The sequence below is a fragment of the Adiantum capillus-veneris genome, chromosome 27 (assembly GCF_014529385.1).
Source record: "Adiantum capillus-veneris isolate H3 chromosome 27, ASM1452938v2, whole genome shotgun sequence".
Classification (NCBI taxonomy): Eukaryota; Viridiplantae; Streptophyta; class Polypodiopsida; order Polypodiales; family Pteridaceae; genus Adiantum; species Adiantum capillus-veneris.
Genome location: NC_140957.1, coordinates 120180882 through 120197104, shown reverse-complemented (window position 1 = coordinate 120197104; position 16223 = coordinate 120180882). Strand labels below are relative to the sequence as shown.

Here is a 16223-nt window from a genome sequence, read left to right as displayed (position 1 = left end):
TAGAGAGGGCATATGAGTGGTTGACTAATCATAAAGGAAAGAGGAGGACATCATGTTCCAACAGGAAGGAGGTGAGAAAATTGTAGGAAGCATGTGAGAGATTTAGGGATGCATATGCGGGTGAGTTTGAAGATGAATTAAGTGATGATGATGACGGATGGGTTGGCTTGGAGACGGACATCCATCATGTGGGGATACCAAAGGTGGAGGAGAAGGAGGTGCAAAGGAGGTTGTCCAAGAGAGCCTAATACTGCCCCTAGATACCCCTACCCTACCACTAGAGTGTGCTCAGAGAGTGGAGACGGAATATCCATTGCTGAAATTGATGTCGGTGTTGTCACTTGTCAATGAGATTTATTATTCAGAGGAGAAGCAAATCATACATATTGAGGATGTTGTTCACGGAAATCAAAGACCATTTGAAGAGGCGGATAATGTGAGGAATGGACAGGTGGGTAGTCGGATGAGCGGAGAGGTGATGGATAGAGAGAGGAATGAAGAAGAAGTGATTGATTTATTTTTGGGTTCAATTGAGAATGTATGTAGGATTACAAATCAAGAGTCAAAGCAGGAAGAAGTTTCAAAAATCAGATGTACTCAGGAGGAATTTGGAGCAACAACAATGAACAACTCAGTTTCGGAGGAATTGTCACCACGAAGATCCACTGATGGAAATATGCAGTTAGCAAATCTTGTGGAAATTGTATCCCAACAATGTACACAACAGTTTCGATCAGAAAATCAATGGGTGATAGCTCAGCAAGTGCAAGTGGGAAGTCGAAAAGAAGACCATGTGGAAGATAAGCAATATCACCAGGATAAAAGGCAGCAAGGTAAGGAGGAGCAACATGAGGTCAGGGAACAGAGTCGGGAAGAAACCCTGGTTACCTCTATCCTACCACGGAAGTGTGTCCATGAAGCACAGGAGGATTATTCCTTTTCGACTGATCAAAGTGTCATGCTCATTGGGAATTCACATACATTTAAAGAGGACAGTTGTTAGCAGCAAATGGAGGATGTGCATGCTAATGCGGATATCATGGCAGAATTTTGTCATTTCAAGCGGACTTCAAAGAAAATGTCAAAAGAGAATGTCAAAAGAGCCAAGCAACAATTGTAGCAGCAAGGACCAGAAGATGACAGCAGCATAACGGAGGAGATTGAGGATGATGATATTCATATTGGAAGTTGGAGGTGGCATTCCATATTGCGGCAGTTTCATATAGATGGATATGAAGAGATATTGAGGGCAAATTTTCAGTTGATAAAGAAAGTCAAATTTTGGAAGAGGCCGCATGTGATTCAAACTCAAATTCAGATTTCAATTCAGATTCAGTCTCAATTTTTGATTTGGATTCAACTACAATTTTGGATGCAAAGACCAATTCAGATGCAAGTTTTAATGGAAGCCGTGGAAAGCTTGATGAAGAGGTATGACAATCAGTGTCACAAGGAGGATGACATCGATACTCAATGGGGATTAACAACATCATTTTCTTCTTGGATTGGACAAAATCAGAACAAATATGTAGGAGTTGATAGGGAACTGTTGTATAAGGGACATGAAGAGGAGTATCCCAAGTGTCAGATTTTGGTTCAGATTCATATTCCGAGTGAGATTCAGATTGGAATTCAGATTTAGGTGGAAATGCAGATGCAAATTCATATATTAAAAGTTCTTGAAATTTCACAGTGGATGTTGCGGAAGGCTAAAGATATTGCGGCAAATGATGAAGTCATCTTCGGAAATGCAGATGGATCTGAATTTTATCATGGCGATTGGCAAGCCATTTGTCAGTTTGGGAGTCAAGCAGATGATGTAAACGTGGAAGTAGAGGATGTTCAACAGAATGCAGATTTAATGTCAAAGTATGTTCAACATGTAAAGGGATCTGGAATTCGGAATTCGAATGGCGGACTGGATGTTGGAATTCGGAGTGTGGGATTGGAAGTCCAGAAAGAGGAAAGTCGGAGGAATGGAATTGGGAAAAAGGGTCAAGCGGTACTCATTAGTGGGGGTACTCAGTTTAAGGCTAAAAACTCGCTCAGTGCTGATGTGACTCATTTAAGGACGAATATTTTTTGGGCGAATCTTGCATGGCGTGCCCGAATTGAGGTGAAAATTCATCATTATAAGATTAAGGTGGTGAGAAGTATTGGAGATCACATCCAAGTGTGCGAACGTCGCAGTTCACTGACTGTTAAGGAGAAGACGGGAGAAATGTTTTCTGAAAATGTTAAGGGAAAGATGATGGCGGGGATGATAGGTCTCTTAGTAGCTGATTCGGATGCGAATTCCTTGAAGCAGGAAGTGTTGGAATATGCACAGTAGATGTGGAATAAAACAACTAGTCTTTGGAGGGAGCATATGGAAGTGTCGATAGACCGCTTCAAGAATTGGTTTGAGCAAGCTGGAAAGGAGAGCATTAGGAGGGAGAATGAGGCATTGAAGATGGAGAATGAGAGGTGTGTTGCAGAGATGGAGGAGTTGAAGAATAAAACCAAGGGAATTGAAGTAAGTGCATGGGGTTTGAGTAAGTGGAAGGCGGAGTTGAGCAGTGGTGTTTTGGAACCAGATCAAATTTGACAGGTGGAGTGGAATTGGAAGTGGAAAAGCAGGCGAAATCGGAAGTGGAAAAGCAGGCGGAATCGGATGTGGAAAAGCAAGCGGATCTGCATTTTGTGGCAGAAAAGGCTGTAGAGACAGATGCAGAAGGAGTTGCTGGGGACCAGATTGATTGATCAAGGGATTGTGGGTCCAGGTCAGCCTATGGCTCTAGCCATCGGGCTGTGCCAGGTGTTATGCTGAGGGAATTTTTGATGTTTTACCTTAGTGGAATTTGGAATATCAACTCTTGTACTTTTTGGATTCCAAGGGGTGTTCTTAGGGAAGGGCGTTGCCTATTAGTATTCTCCAACTATGTAGCTGCCGATCAGTGTCTTTTTGGAAATGTCAAGGCGGAAGTTATGGCGGAATTTAGTTTGTTTTTCTGTGTTCTGTTCCAGTTCCATTCTGATTTATGTGTTTGTCTATTCTGAATGTCTATGCCTGTAACATGCAATGGTGGAAGCTTGTGCCGAACACAGATTGCTCAGAATGGCAAGAACACGCCGAGCACGTTCAGATTGGCAAAGATGGAATACATGATACTTGTCGAACACTGATTGCTCTCAATGGTCAGTTAGACCAAGTGCGTTCATGTTGACAAGGTGGATATATGGATCTTTTATGGAATTAATTTAACCTGGTTTTTGAGATGATACAAATGGTTTGTAAAAGGTTTTTAAGATGAGCTTAACACTGAGAGTTTCTTGGGGAAAAGTTGACTAGCAAGTAACTCTAACTAGGGAAAGAAGTCTGCGAAACAGAGTAATCAGAGAACATTTAGTAAAATGGAAGGACTACCCCACTGAAGACGCCACATGGGAGGACGAAGTATCACTTTTCAAAGGTTTCCTCAAATTTGGTTGAGATGAGGACGTCTCAATTTCTTAAGTTGCGGTGATTGTAAGGTTTTCAGTTTCTGAAACCTTAGAAATTGTACAAAGCCTGATCAAATTAACTTGGTTGTTAAGAAAACACTGTAGAATAATCCAATTATGGTAAATATCGGTATTTTTGGAACCGTAACCAGAGCTTTACTAGGGTTAGAATTTTTCAGAACCGAATTCTGATAAAATCTGGAAAAGTTACGGGCTCTGAAAGGTTACACTATGAATTTAATTAGTTAAGTAAAATTGAATGCTTTCAGTAATTATTAGTGCTAAAGACTTTTTATCCTAAGGTTCTAGAAATTGCAGATATCTCCAAAATTAATCATTAAAAGTCAACATACTAGCAGAAAATCGATTCTGTGTATTTTGGGGACTGTGTGGGGTAATGATGAACTTTCCCAGACTAGATTTAGCAGAAAGGGACATTTTTGGAGCTGTAGGGCTGCTTGGGATGCAAGTTACTGTCATTTTCTAGCTGTGAGTGTCCAGAAACCTATAAATATGACCCTTGCTTCACAATTTCAGACAGAATCGGATCCTTGGTACATTCTCTCTCATCTAGAGAGACCTCTACGCAGAAATCAATAGAGAGCAAAGCTCTAGTTGGTTAATCAACGGTAATTAGCACTAACCTTTCTTAATTAGCAAAGCTAGGTTAACCTATTTACAAATTTCTTAATTAATTGAAGAACAAACCTATGTGTACTCAAAAATCCTCTCTTAATTCAAATTCTCTGTTGATTATTGTGATTAAGCTTACGGATACTAAGCTAATTAATTATCATATCATATTAGGATTGAAATTACTCATTTAACCATAAATTAATGATAATTATACTAATTAAGTTTAGATTAATATGGTATAGTTATCAGAGGTAAACCACATCTTATGGAACCCGTGATAATTATCTTAGCCACACATAATTAGTTTAACTAATTATCTTAGCATAATTACACTATTTTTAGGAGAAATAAAAAGGGCAAAAATAGAAAATTGATCCAAAATGCTTTGAGATAATTATCAAAGGTAAAACACATCTTATGGAACCCGTGATAATTATCTTTACCTGAAATAATTAGTTTAACTAATTATCTCAGCATAATTATACTGTTGTTAGAGAAAATTAAAAAGGGGGAGATTAGCAAAATGATTCAAAATGCTTTGAGATAATTATCAGAGGTAAATCATATCTTATGGAACCTGTGATAATTATCTTAACCTCAGATAATTAGTTTAACTAGTTATCTTAGCATCATTACACTGTTTTTAGGAGAAATTAAAAGGGGCAAAATAGCAAATTGATCCAAAATGCTTTGAGATAATTATAAGAGAAAAAAAATATTCTATGGAACTCGTGATAATTATCATAATTTTAGATAATTATTTTAAGTAATCATCTCAAAAGTACACTGTTTTTAGGGAAAAATAAATAGGGGAAAATAGAAAATTGATTCAAAATTCTTTGAGATAATTATCAAAGGAAAAATACATTAAAGGGAACTCTTGATAATTATCTTAATCTCAAATAATTAGTGTAACTAATTATCTCAGTAGAAAAACACTGTTTTTAAGGAAAAATGAATGGGGGAAATAGTAAATTAAACTAAAAAGATTTGAGATGATTATCAAAGGTAAATCACATCTTAACAAACCCGTGATAATTATCCCTAACCGCAAATAAATAGTTTAGCTAATTATCTTAGTAGAAAAACACTATTTTTGAGGTTAAACTAAAGGGGGAAATTAGTAAATCATGTGATATGATTACATACTATTTATGAGAGTTAAACTACATGATAAAAAGGCCGTGATAATTATGTGAAGGTTAGAAACTTAGTATATATATTTATCTAAGTCAAATTATACTAACTCTAGCTGAAAACTAAAGAGGGAAATTAGTAAATCATGCTATATGAGTACATGTTATTTATCAGAGCTAGATCACAAGATGAAAAGGTAGTGATAATTATGTCAAGGTTAGAAACTTAGTATAGATATTTATCTAAGTCAAAATATACTAATTCTGGCTAAAATTTAAAGGGGAAATTAGTAAATCATGTTATATGATTCCATTTTATTTATCAAAGTTAGATTATGTAATAAAAGGTGGTGATAATTATGTCAAGGTTAGAAAAATAGTATAGATATTTATTTAAGTCAAATTATATTAATTTTAGCAAAAATTGAAGATAGAAACTATATAATTAAGTTGAAAAATAATAAGATAATTAATAGAGGTAAGAAAAATCCTTATCTACTTGTGATAATTATACCATAATTTATTAGTAAATTATAATTGACTAAAAGTCCTATTTTTGGTCAAAGATTAATTAAAATAGATAGACTTTGCGGTCAAAAGTTTTTAGGAAAATTATAGTGGGTGTAAACCTGTGATATAAAGTTGAGGAAATGAAATCTTTGAGAGAAAATAAATATAATAAATATTAAGCTCAAAATAAGAAGATTCCAAGCTTAAGATTCGATCGGAAAATTAGGAAAAAGATATAGAAAATTATACAAAAAATAGGATAGCATAGAAAACCCTTAGGGAATCTGTGGAAAAAGTTATCATGTCTATTTTAGGCAAATAAGAAATTACTAGGTCAAGAATTTACCAATTAAAACTATAAATTTAACTTAGATTTGGGTAAAATTGGATACAAAGGTTAAGTCTAGCTTTCGCATAATTTACCTAATGATTAGACGCCCTTTTTATAAGGAATAAGAAGTTATGGCACCTAAAAGGACCCGAACCAATCCTACATCTGATGATGAAGGCAGAACTCTAAAAAGAACTAGAGCGTCACACGACGATGAAGCTGGGCCTAGTAGTAGGCCTATGGAGGAGAGTCTTCAGGCGCCAGCGCAGCAGCAGATGGCCGATCAGTCCCAGGTGGGTTTCTCCTTAATCAATTAAGTCTTTAAATAGTTTAAGTTCTTTTATAAGTTAACATGGCATACGTAAGGAGTGAGTAAGAATCAAAAAAGGAATAGTTGGTCAAAAGATAATTCCCAAGAAACCAACGTGCATTTGTTTTTAAAGTAGGAAAGAATTGTTTGGGTTAAAACTAGTTGAATTAGAAAAGATATGATTGATCATCCTTAAGACAACTTGTCTCAAGACACCTCCGACTCCTTGGTATACTTTGATGAATAATGATGGTTTTCCAGCCACGGATAAGTCGGTTACCCCCATGAACGTTGAGTTTTTACTCCGTGTCATGTCTTGATGTTTCTACATAAGTTAGGATACCGTTTTTACATCCTAGGGGAGCCGTCCAGTTGTATGGGCAACTGGTTTGATGTATGGGCACCCGAAACCTTGGGTGGGGGTTTATCCACTCCGGATTACGAATAAGGAATGCCGTTTTTTTTTTCACCCTTAGGTGGTCTTGAGACAAGAAGAGTACTGGTCATGGTTATTATGGACAATGTTTTGATTGACAGTACCCTGTCTTAAGTTTAAAGATGTTTGTTTGCAAAAAGAATGTTTTCAATACTATTTTAATGAAATCTGGTTATGAAGGATAAAAGAAATCATTATTTTAATTGTGATAAGAACGTGGTAGTAATTAAATAATAAATGAATCATGTGTGAGTGCGGGGTGGTAAGTGTGGATTGACTAAGGTTGTCAATCATGGACGAGTGGAACTGATTAGTCAGGTAACTATTCATCCCTGCGCACTAAAACATTTAGAAAACTTCTTCACTTGGCAGAGGAGTCCACCAGCGGCTGTGCCCTCACACTTGTTAGGGGGAAAAAAGCATTGGTTGAGAATATCTTAGCCCAATTGTGGCAGTTATAGGGCCGAAATAGTTTTTTGGAATTTTAATACGTTGTCCCGTTTTCGCTGAGAGACATGACTAGGTCTTCTTCTAAGGCTATAGACCCAAGCCATTGTCAATGGTAAAGGTCTATTCCTTGGATTTTTCTTATTTAGAGACTCTTATTTTTATCAGACCTAGAGACATGTCAACTGATAAGAATCTTGCCACACACATGCACACACGCACGCATGCATGCACACACAAACACACGCACGCACAACTTTGGCTTTTTGTTTGTCGTCTCATGTTGTCTCTCTTTCTCTCTCACACACACACACAAACATAATACTCCCACTAGATTTTAATATATGGGAATCACATGAGATCCCTTGCTACTTGCTCATTAAGCTATTACCCCTCAAGTTGGCTCTGTGTGTGACGGTGGTTGTGCAAGATCTCAATAGCACTTTTGAACACTTGCTAACCCCTAAAGCTGGCTATGTGTGCCTTTTTTCTTTAAAAAAGTGTAATCCGCCATGGTGGCCACCCCCCTTCTTGTCGTCGCTCAACTCCGAAACCAAGTCTTGGAATACTATGTGTGCTCCACCAATTCGCCCACGCACCTCGTTGCCTTGGCCTACCCCAATTTTCCCAAGCACCTTCCCCCCCCCCTTCTCTCTCTCTCTCTCTCTCTCTCTCTCTCTCTCTCTCTCTCTCTCGCACATGCGTGCGCGCACACACACACACAACTTTGGTTGTCAACTGATTAGGATCTCTCTCTCTCTCTCTCTCTCTCTCTCTCTCACACACACACACACACACACACACAAACACAATACACCCCCTCAATACTCCTCTCTCTCTCCCCCACATGCACATGCACACACACACAGCTTCATATTCTCTCCCTCACATACACACATTAGCTGGAAGTCTCTCTCTCTCTCTCTCATTGTACAGAGTCACCAATGCACTTTCTCTCTCTCTCTCTCTCTCTCCCTCTCTCTCTCTCTCTCTCTCTCTCTCTCGAATAGCATAGGAACCATCCAAGGCAATTTTCTTTCCAAGGAAAAGTTAGCAAGGCGTTTTGGTGCAACCTACATACGTTTTTCTTTCCAAGGCAGAGTTAGTGCCTAATTTGCTGCAAACATCATCTCTTTTTTTCTTCAAAAAGTTTAAAAGGCTGAAACTTGAAAGAATTCCAATGTTTTACAAGTGTATGTGCTCTTTGGCCTTGAAAATTTTAAGGTCCATTATATAAGTATAGAAAAGGCACAAATCGAAGCTTCTTTTTCTCTCTCTCAAACATGCACATAGCAACAACTCGCTGGCTCTCTCTCTACTATCTCATGCAGACCACATAACGATCAGAGTTCTTCAACTAAGTTCGGATGGTTTGGAAGATGGGATGCATGTTACTTGGTCAAGGATGCGTCGATCGACTCCCAAGTTAATGAGGCCTTCTTACAACGCCAATGTATCACGGCTTGGGAGAAATCCGGAGGTTCTCGCTTCAGCCATTACACCACACACGTTGCCCCAAACTACAAATCTCTCTTCTTCTCGGAACGAGGTAACCGAACCCATTCCTACATCCTTGAGCCCATCCCGTTGAGTGCGATCCGCACCATTGCCTCCATTCGTCTTAGCTCCCATTCTCTACGCTGCGAGACAGGACGTTGGGGCACTGGCGAGGAGTGTCATCGACTTTGCACCTTATGCCCTCGTCAAGTGCGAGAGAGTGAGTACCACACACTACTTGAGTGCTCAGCTTTTGACCACATTAGGTCCTTTTTTCCCCATATATTCAGCCATGATCTCTCCCTACATACCTTCCTCTCCCAACCACGATGTGGACTCTCTATTGCGACGCTCATTTCAGCCATTTTTGAGCATCGAGAGTCACTTATGAACTCCACTCACACCACGTGACATGTTCATTTGGTCCCATAGGTCATATTTGACCTCCCAGGACGATAATAGAACTATCTATCTATCTATCTATCTCCCTCTCTCTCTCTCTCTCTCTCTCTCTCTCACACACACACACACACACACACACATGTATGCAATGGCACCCTGCATTCATTGCAACATAGATATGCTCGCTCTCTCTTGCTCTATCTTTCATAGTACACAGCCGCCAACGCATGCACCCCCCCCCCCCCCCCTCTCTCTCTCAACCGTTTTTTGACGTGGTAGAAAAACAGTTCAATCTTTTGACCATAACTCACTCATTTGAACTCCGATTTAGGTGATCTATAGCCTCAATCGAAGATCACAAATCCCTCTACGCATTGATGTAAAGACAAAATTTTTCTAAGAAATAGAAGACTTTTCTTTAACATCATCTCAGAACTAAAAAAAACTGTCAAAACGTTTTGTTTTTGTTGCCGACTTGAAGGCAATGTCGCAGAAAAAACTCGCAAGGGTGTAAAATCCACACTTGCCATGGAAAATGATGCAAAATCTCCAAGGAATTTGGATGCTAATCCAACCACATCGTCTACAATAACGGAAGAAATGATCATGGCTTACTTGGTCTCATTACAAGAAACCGTTAAACAAGCAAGGTGAAGAGTTGCGCGCACTTGCAATGGAGAATGGCACTTTAAGAGTTCTTGTTGTGGAGAAGGAGAACCTCAAGAAGGTTCTTGAAATGCAAACAACATGCTTGATGCATCTTGAGAATGAAGTTCAAGAATGTAAGCACTCTCTTGTTGACATGAATGTATTGAAAGAGCGCTTGAGCAAAGTGGAGAGTAATCATGTATTGAAAGAGGAAAATGATAGATACAATACGGCATGATCTATGTGAGATGAGAAATGCATCCAAATCATGGGCTGATATATGTAAGGATAATGTGGTTTCTACATATCCTATCATGCTAGCCGTTGTCCAATCAAAGAATGTAGAGAATGTGGACACTCAAGAATTTCAAGAACGACAAAAATGCTCAAAAAACATCGTCATTCGTGGAATCAAGGAGGAAAGCATGGAAACACCCCAATCTCTTGCGGTTGCTATTGAAGAGTTTGTTGCTATATACTTTGGCATGTCTGGAATCATGGCTTATGGTGCACATCGAGTTGGAAAACAAGGAGTCCCTTGCTCGGAAGAAAGACATATTGTATGTACCATGGCTGATGAGGTAAAGAGAAAGATCATCCTTGACAATAGTTGGATCTACCTCAAAGGAACGGGTTGTAATGTATATGAGGATCGCACTCTTATGCAACAAAATGTACGTCGCAAAGCACATGAGGAAAGAATCAAGAAGGTTAAGGTGTCATCTCAAGAAGAAAAGTCACCTAAGGAGGATGCAAGTCCACCCAAGAAATAGGGATACATGATCTATGAGACCAACTCACGCTTGTGACGAATAAGCTTTTGGAATTGTAACGGGTATCCATGGAATGAGTGAATTGGCATTGATGAGCTTACCAATGACTCCGATGTGATACTTCTTGTCGAAACATGAGAGCATCACGCGCAATGAAGTCTTGGATTTGACAAATACGATGTGCATTCTTTGATGTGGGCCAAAAATGCAAAGCAACGTACAAGCCAAGGAGGCATAGCATGTATGACCAAAAAGGGCTTAAAAGATGTTTCCATTGTCAAAGACAAGTATAAACGCTACTTATGGCTGAAAATCAGCCCACCAAATGGTCAAGTCATGTTTGTGACTGGTTCCTACATTCCTCACTATGACTCCAACTTTTATGCTCTCTTGGATATGGATAGAGATCATCCCTTTGTTGAACTAGCAGGAAGGCATTGCTCATTACAAGGACCAAGGTGAAGTCATTGTCTTTGGAGACATGAATGCTCACACAAATACGTTACAACACGTCTAGTGGATGGGGGTGCACAAATTTGCATCATGACAGAAGGACTCATGCAAAGACTAGGCATGCACATCCATGAGACACTTGAAATTAAAGTCAAAATGGCAAACAATAGCAAGGCTAGGTGCATAGGCATTTGTAAAAATGTCTTTGTGGAGGCCTTTGGCATTAAGAAGGCAGTGGATTTCTATGTCATGTCTACCAAAGGAAATGGTTACCCATTTATCCTAGGGAGACCATGGCTAATGAAAATGCGAGCTTTGCAGGATTGGGAGAGTGGAAAGCTTATTTGCAGGAATGAAAATCATAAGATGGTTATCTTTGACATGAAGGAGCAACGCCAAGAGGAGCTCCATGAAGAATCATCTCAAAGTGAGACGGAGGAAGGTTGGACCGATAGCACTTCAGAAGAAGAAAGTAGCGGCAGCATTATTGAAGAGGAGTCTTCCATTGAAGTCATGGGGGTAAGGTTTAATCCAAACAACCAAGAGACCTCTTGCCCAGGTTTGGAAGATGTAGGTTCCCAAGAGAACCAAAATGTGCAAGATGAAGGAATGTTAGAAGGTATGTTGTCTACAACACTTACAAAGGACGAAAGAGAGGAGTTCAAATGTGTGCTAAGGAAATTTCCTAGGCTTTTTGCTAAAGACTACACCGATTTGCATGGAGTAGATGCTGTTCAACACAAAATTGAGTTGAATCCAAAGGTCACACCTAAGGCTCAGAAGCTACGAAGGCTAGGAGTCATCAAGGAGCAGGCTTTACTCAAGGAGGTAAGAAAGCTTCTAGCAGTAGGTTTCATTTATCCAGTGGAGAATTCAAAGTGGGTCTCTCCTAAGAAAAACGGCAAGTGGAGGGTGTGTGTGGATTACCGTCCACTCAATGAGGCAACAAAAAGAGATCACTTTCTCCTCCCATTTTAGGATGAGATACTAAATGAGGTAGCTGGTCATGAGAAGTACATTGTGTGTGATGGCTACTCAGGTAACTTTCAAATAGGTATCGCATTGGAAGATCAGCTAAGAACAACCTTCATCACTCCTTGGGGTTGTTATGCTTTTAGAGTTATGCCATTTGGCCTGACAAATGCTCCTGCAACTTTCCAACGTTTCATGAACATGGTGTTTCAAGCATTCTTTGGAAAGGCAATCAGGGTGTTCATTGATGATTTCTGCATTTATAGCTCAAAATCATTACATCTACAAAATGTAGAAGAAGGTTTAAAACAACTTTACGACATGGGAGGTCAACTCAACTCGGACAAGTGCCACATAGGTGAGGATGAAGTGATCTTGCTTGGTCACAAGGTTTCCTATAAAGGTATTGAGGTGGATCCAGCAAAGAAAAAAGCTCTCATTGAGCTACCATCACCAAAGAGTCTTAAGGAGGTCATCTCATTCATTCAAAAGGTGAAGTATATGTCACGCTTCATTCACTTAGCCTCAGAGTTACTTCACCCTTTGCAAAAGTTGACACAAGAAGTAGAATTTGCATGGTCTGATGATCTTGAAGAGTATTTTTGTAATATTAAAGTCATTTTGTCAGAGCTACCAACACTCATGCCTCCTTGTTGGGAGTACACATTCTTTGTTAGCTCTAGTGTTGGAAAGGAAACGATTGGTGCAGTTTTATTACAACAAGATTCCCACAGTACCAGGATGCGACCCATCTACTTTGCTAGTAGGTTCATGAATGCTTTGGAGAGATGCTACATGGAGGCATAACTCATGATGCTTTCTCTCATGTTTGCAGTGAGGAAATTTAGATCCTACTTGCTACCAAAACCTTTTGTAATTCTCACTGCAGAAAATTTGTTCCCTTGGGTGTCATCTCAAATAAATCTTAGTACTAGAATCTCGAAGTGGATTATGGAGTTGCAAGAGTTTCAATACTCTTTCAAGGTAGAAGATAGTGTGCGTACACAATTGGCAGGGATTCTCACTTATAAGGTACATGAGAAGGAAATTAAGGTGCCTAAGGTAAAGACCCTACCATTGCCACCACCTAAAAGTATTTCTAATGCTTTTACCTTGTTCTTTGATGGAGCTTTTCGACGAGCCACAGGAAAAGCAGGGGGAGGGCTAGTGTTGCTCAACCCAAGTGGGGAGGTGGTCATGAAAGAGAAGGTCAATCTACCAGGTTCAACTAGCAACAATGAAGCCGAATACGACACACTACTTCATGGTTTAAAGATATGCATTGGCCAAGGTATAGAACGTCTCATGGTAAAGGGAGATGCACTTCTCATTGTGAAGTAGATTTTAGGCATTTGGGCATGCAAGAATGAAAACCTAAGGACAAAAGTTCATGCCATTCATAGGCTATTTAATCAGTTTGAAGAAGTGCAACTATATCATATTCCTAGGAGACAAAATGAATATGCCAATTTACTTGCACAACAAGCAGTTACATGTGTTGAGAAAGAAGTGTAGGTCATCATGGCGGCAACTTCTGTGAAGCAACCAAGATACTAGGGATTGGAGTCATTGACTCCCATTATTGGCTACATTTTGGAGGGTGAGTTTCCACAAGACTTCACGAAGGCTCAGAAGAGGAGACTCATGAAGAAGGCAAGTGCGTATCTCTTTCTAGAAGGATCCCTCTACCAAAGAGGGAAGGATCAAGTGTGCAGAAGAGTACCAACTATTGAGGAAATCCCAGCCATTCTAAAAGGTTTGCATGAGGAAGCGTGTGGTGGTCATTTTTCACAGGAACTCACTGCAAAAAAGATTTTTCTTGCCGGATATGTTTGGCCAAGCTTGCACATTGATGTTCAACATTGGTGTAAAAGCTATCACAATTGTCAGATTAATGGAAACAAGCATCTGTTACATGGTCCACGTCAGCTAGTCCTTGCAAATGGTCCATTTGAAAAATGGGGCATTGATGCTATGGGTCCATTGCCTAGGACTAAAAATGGGAAATCGTGTATCATGGTGGCCATAGACTACATGACGAGATGGGTAGAAGCTCAAAGTGTGGCAAGAGTAAATGAGAGGACAGTTAGCAAGTTTGTGTACACTCACATTTGTTGCAGATTTGGCACACCTTTGGAGATTGTTTCTGATAATGGTCCAGAGTTTAGGAAGGGCTTGGTCACAGAAGTCTATGAAGAACTTCCCATTCTACATCATCATAGTACACCCTACTATCCCCAATCAAATGGTTTGGTAGAAAAAGCTAATGGTGTCATTGCAGGCATCATTAGAAAGATGGTGAAAAACAAGACAAAGTTGTGGGATGACTTCTTGGATGGTGCCTTGTGGGCGTATCGAACCACATATAGGGAAGCCACGGAGTTCACACCATTTGACTTGGTCTATGGTCAAGAGGCTTTACAACCAATTGAGCTCAACATTCCAACAATGCGACTTCATGGCAAAGCATCACAAGATGATCAAGAAGCATGGATGGATCGAGTTCTTACCTTAGCTGAGCTTGAGTGGAAAAGAGAAGCAGCATACAAGTGCTACAAGAGGAAAGCCACACAGACGAAGGAAAAGCTCGACAAGAAACTAAAGGACAAAGGCATCAATGAAGGAGATCTTGTGCTAAGGTATGACAATCGACTCGATAATCATTCTGATGCCAAATTTGAAACTACATGGCAGGGGCCATACATAGTTAAGAAGGTTTTCAATTCAAGTTACTATCAACTTATGGACTTGAATGGGAAAGAGCACTCTAGGAAGGTAAATGGTTATCACTTGAAGCCCTATTTGAGTCACCTTCTACTAAAGGATCTACCAAAGATCTATCAAAGGACAGCTGTCTCATGTAAGTATTGTTACATGAAGCATGAGTGTAACTCTAGCCAAAATTCTGAGGGGCCAAACAATGAAGATCTCGTCAAGGACTTTGAAGCACTCTCTGTGGAAAAGATGCTCTATGATGGTACATGAATATATGTAAGGTCTCCGTCCTAAAAGATCGGGGCAACTTGGAAGATAGCCTTCTTTATCCTCTAAATCCGTTGACGACACCCTACTCCAATAAGGCGAAGCAAGGATACAAGCAACGAAAGAGAAGAAGACTTCCACCTATTGTGTTCGTAGTTGCAAGACCCTACGCCACAAGCCAGGTCGATGAGGTTAAAGGTTCTATGGACTCTAGATCTTACATTATAAGAGAAGAAATCCCTTTCACATATTAAGGATCCAAAAACAACGCCTTTTTCCCCGCGTTTAAGAGGCACGGCCACCATCCTTAAATCCAAAATATGACATGGGATAGATCTCTAACTAACCGAGACAAAGTGAAAAGTACTCGACTAATCGAGTCCACCCATCCTTGACCGGCAACCTGAGCCGGTCCCCACTTTCCACACCACACTCACCCTTTTTACCACACTATTTAACATATACAAACAGTGTTCCTTAATTAGTTCCAAACACCGGTTCTTTCATACAGCCCTTCAAACAATACCAAAACAATTCAAACAAGGTCTAATGTAACATCCCTATTATTCAACAAAAATAACTTCTCCAATTTCTCATGAGTTTGCCGCTACCCGCGGACTTTCTCTGTCTAACCAACAGAACCTTTGCAAAGGATTTATTCGCTAACCGCGAATTGCGCAACCTTCCCATCTTGCTAACCGCCAAGCATCCCGCTACCCGTGAGGCATCTCGCTAATCGCGAGGAACAAAAGAGAGCCGATAACCTCAGCTTAATCTCTGCTAACCGCGGAATCATCTCGCTACCCACGAGAACAAAACAATTCTTCTCATTAAATGATTCATCAAACATGATCAACCAATTGCTCATATCAATCGGTAACCACTTATCAAAGAATAACAGTTTATTTAGTCATAACAATTCAACAAACAGTGATAATTTATCAAAACAGTTCTTTCACTAATCTATGAAAACATATGCTTGTTTCTTGTGATAAGATCACGTTTCTCGGACAGTTTAAGGGGTTCCCTATGCTTAGCTTCCCAAGTCAAACATGAATAGCAATGCATAATTATAAATTTGTCTTACCTGATTTGGAGCACGTGCAGTTAACTCCTGTGCTGGAGGTTGGACGGCTTCGACTTCTTCTTCGGTTGATGCTTCCATATGAGATATGTTCAGAGTAGACACCTTTCTCCCCACCTTCCT

General features: G+C 39.7%; 1 pseudogene; it reads left to right on the top strand.

Annotated features, from left to right (window-relative positions):
- The first annotated feature begins 325 nt into the window (after nt 1-325).
- On the top strand, nt 326-1823 carry LOC147422659 (uncharacterized; annotated as a pseudogene).
- Nucleotides 1824-16223: the final 14400 nt, after the last annotated feature.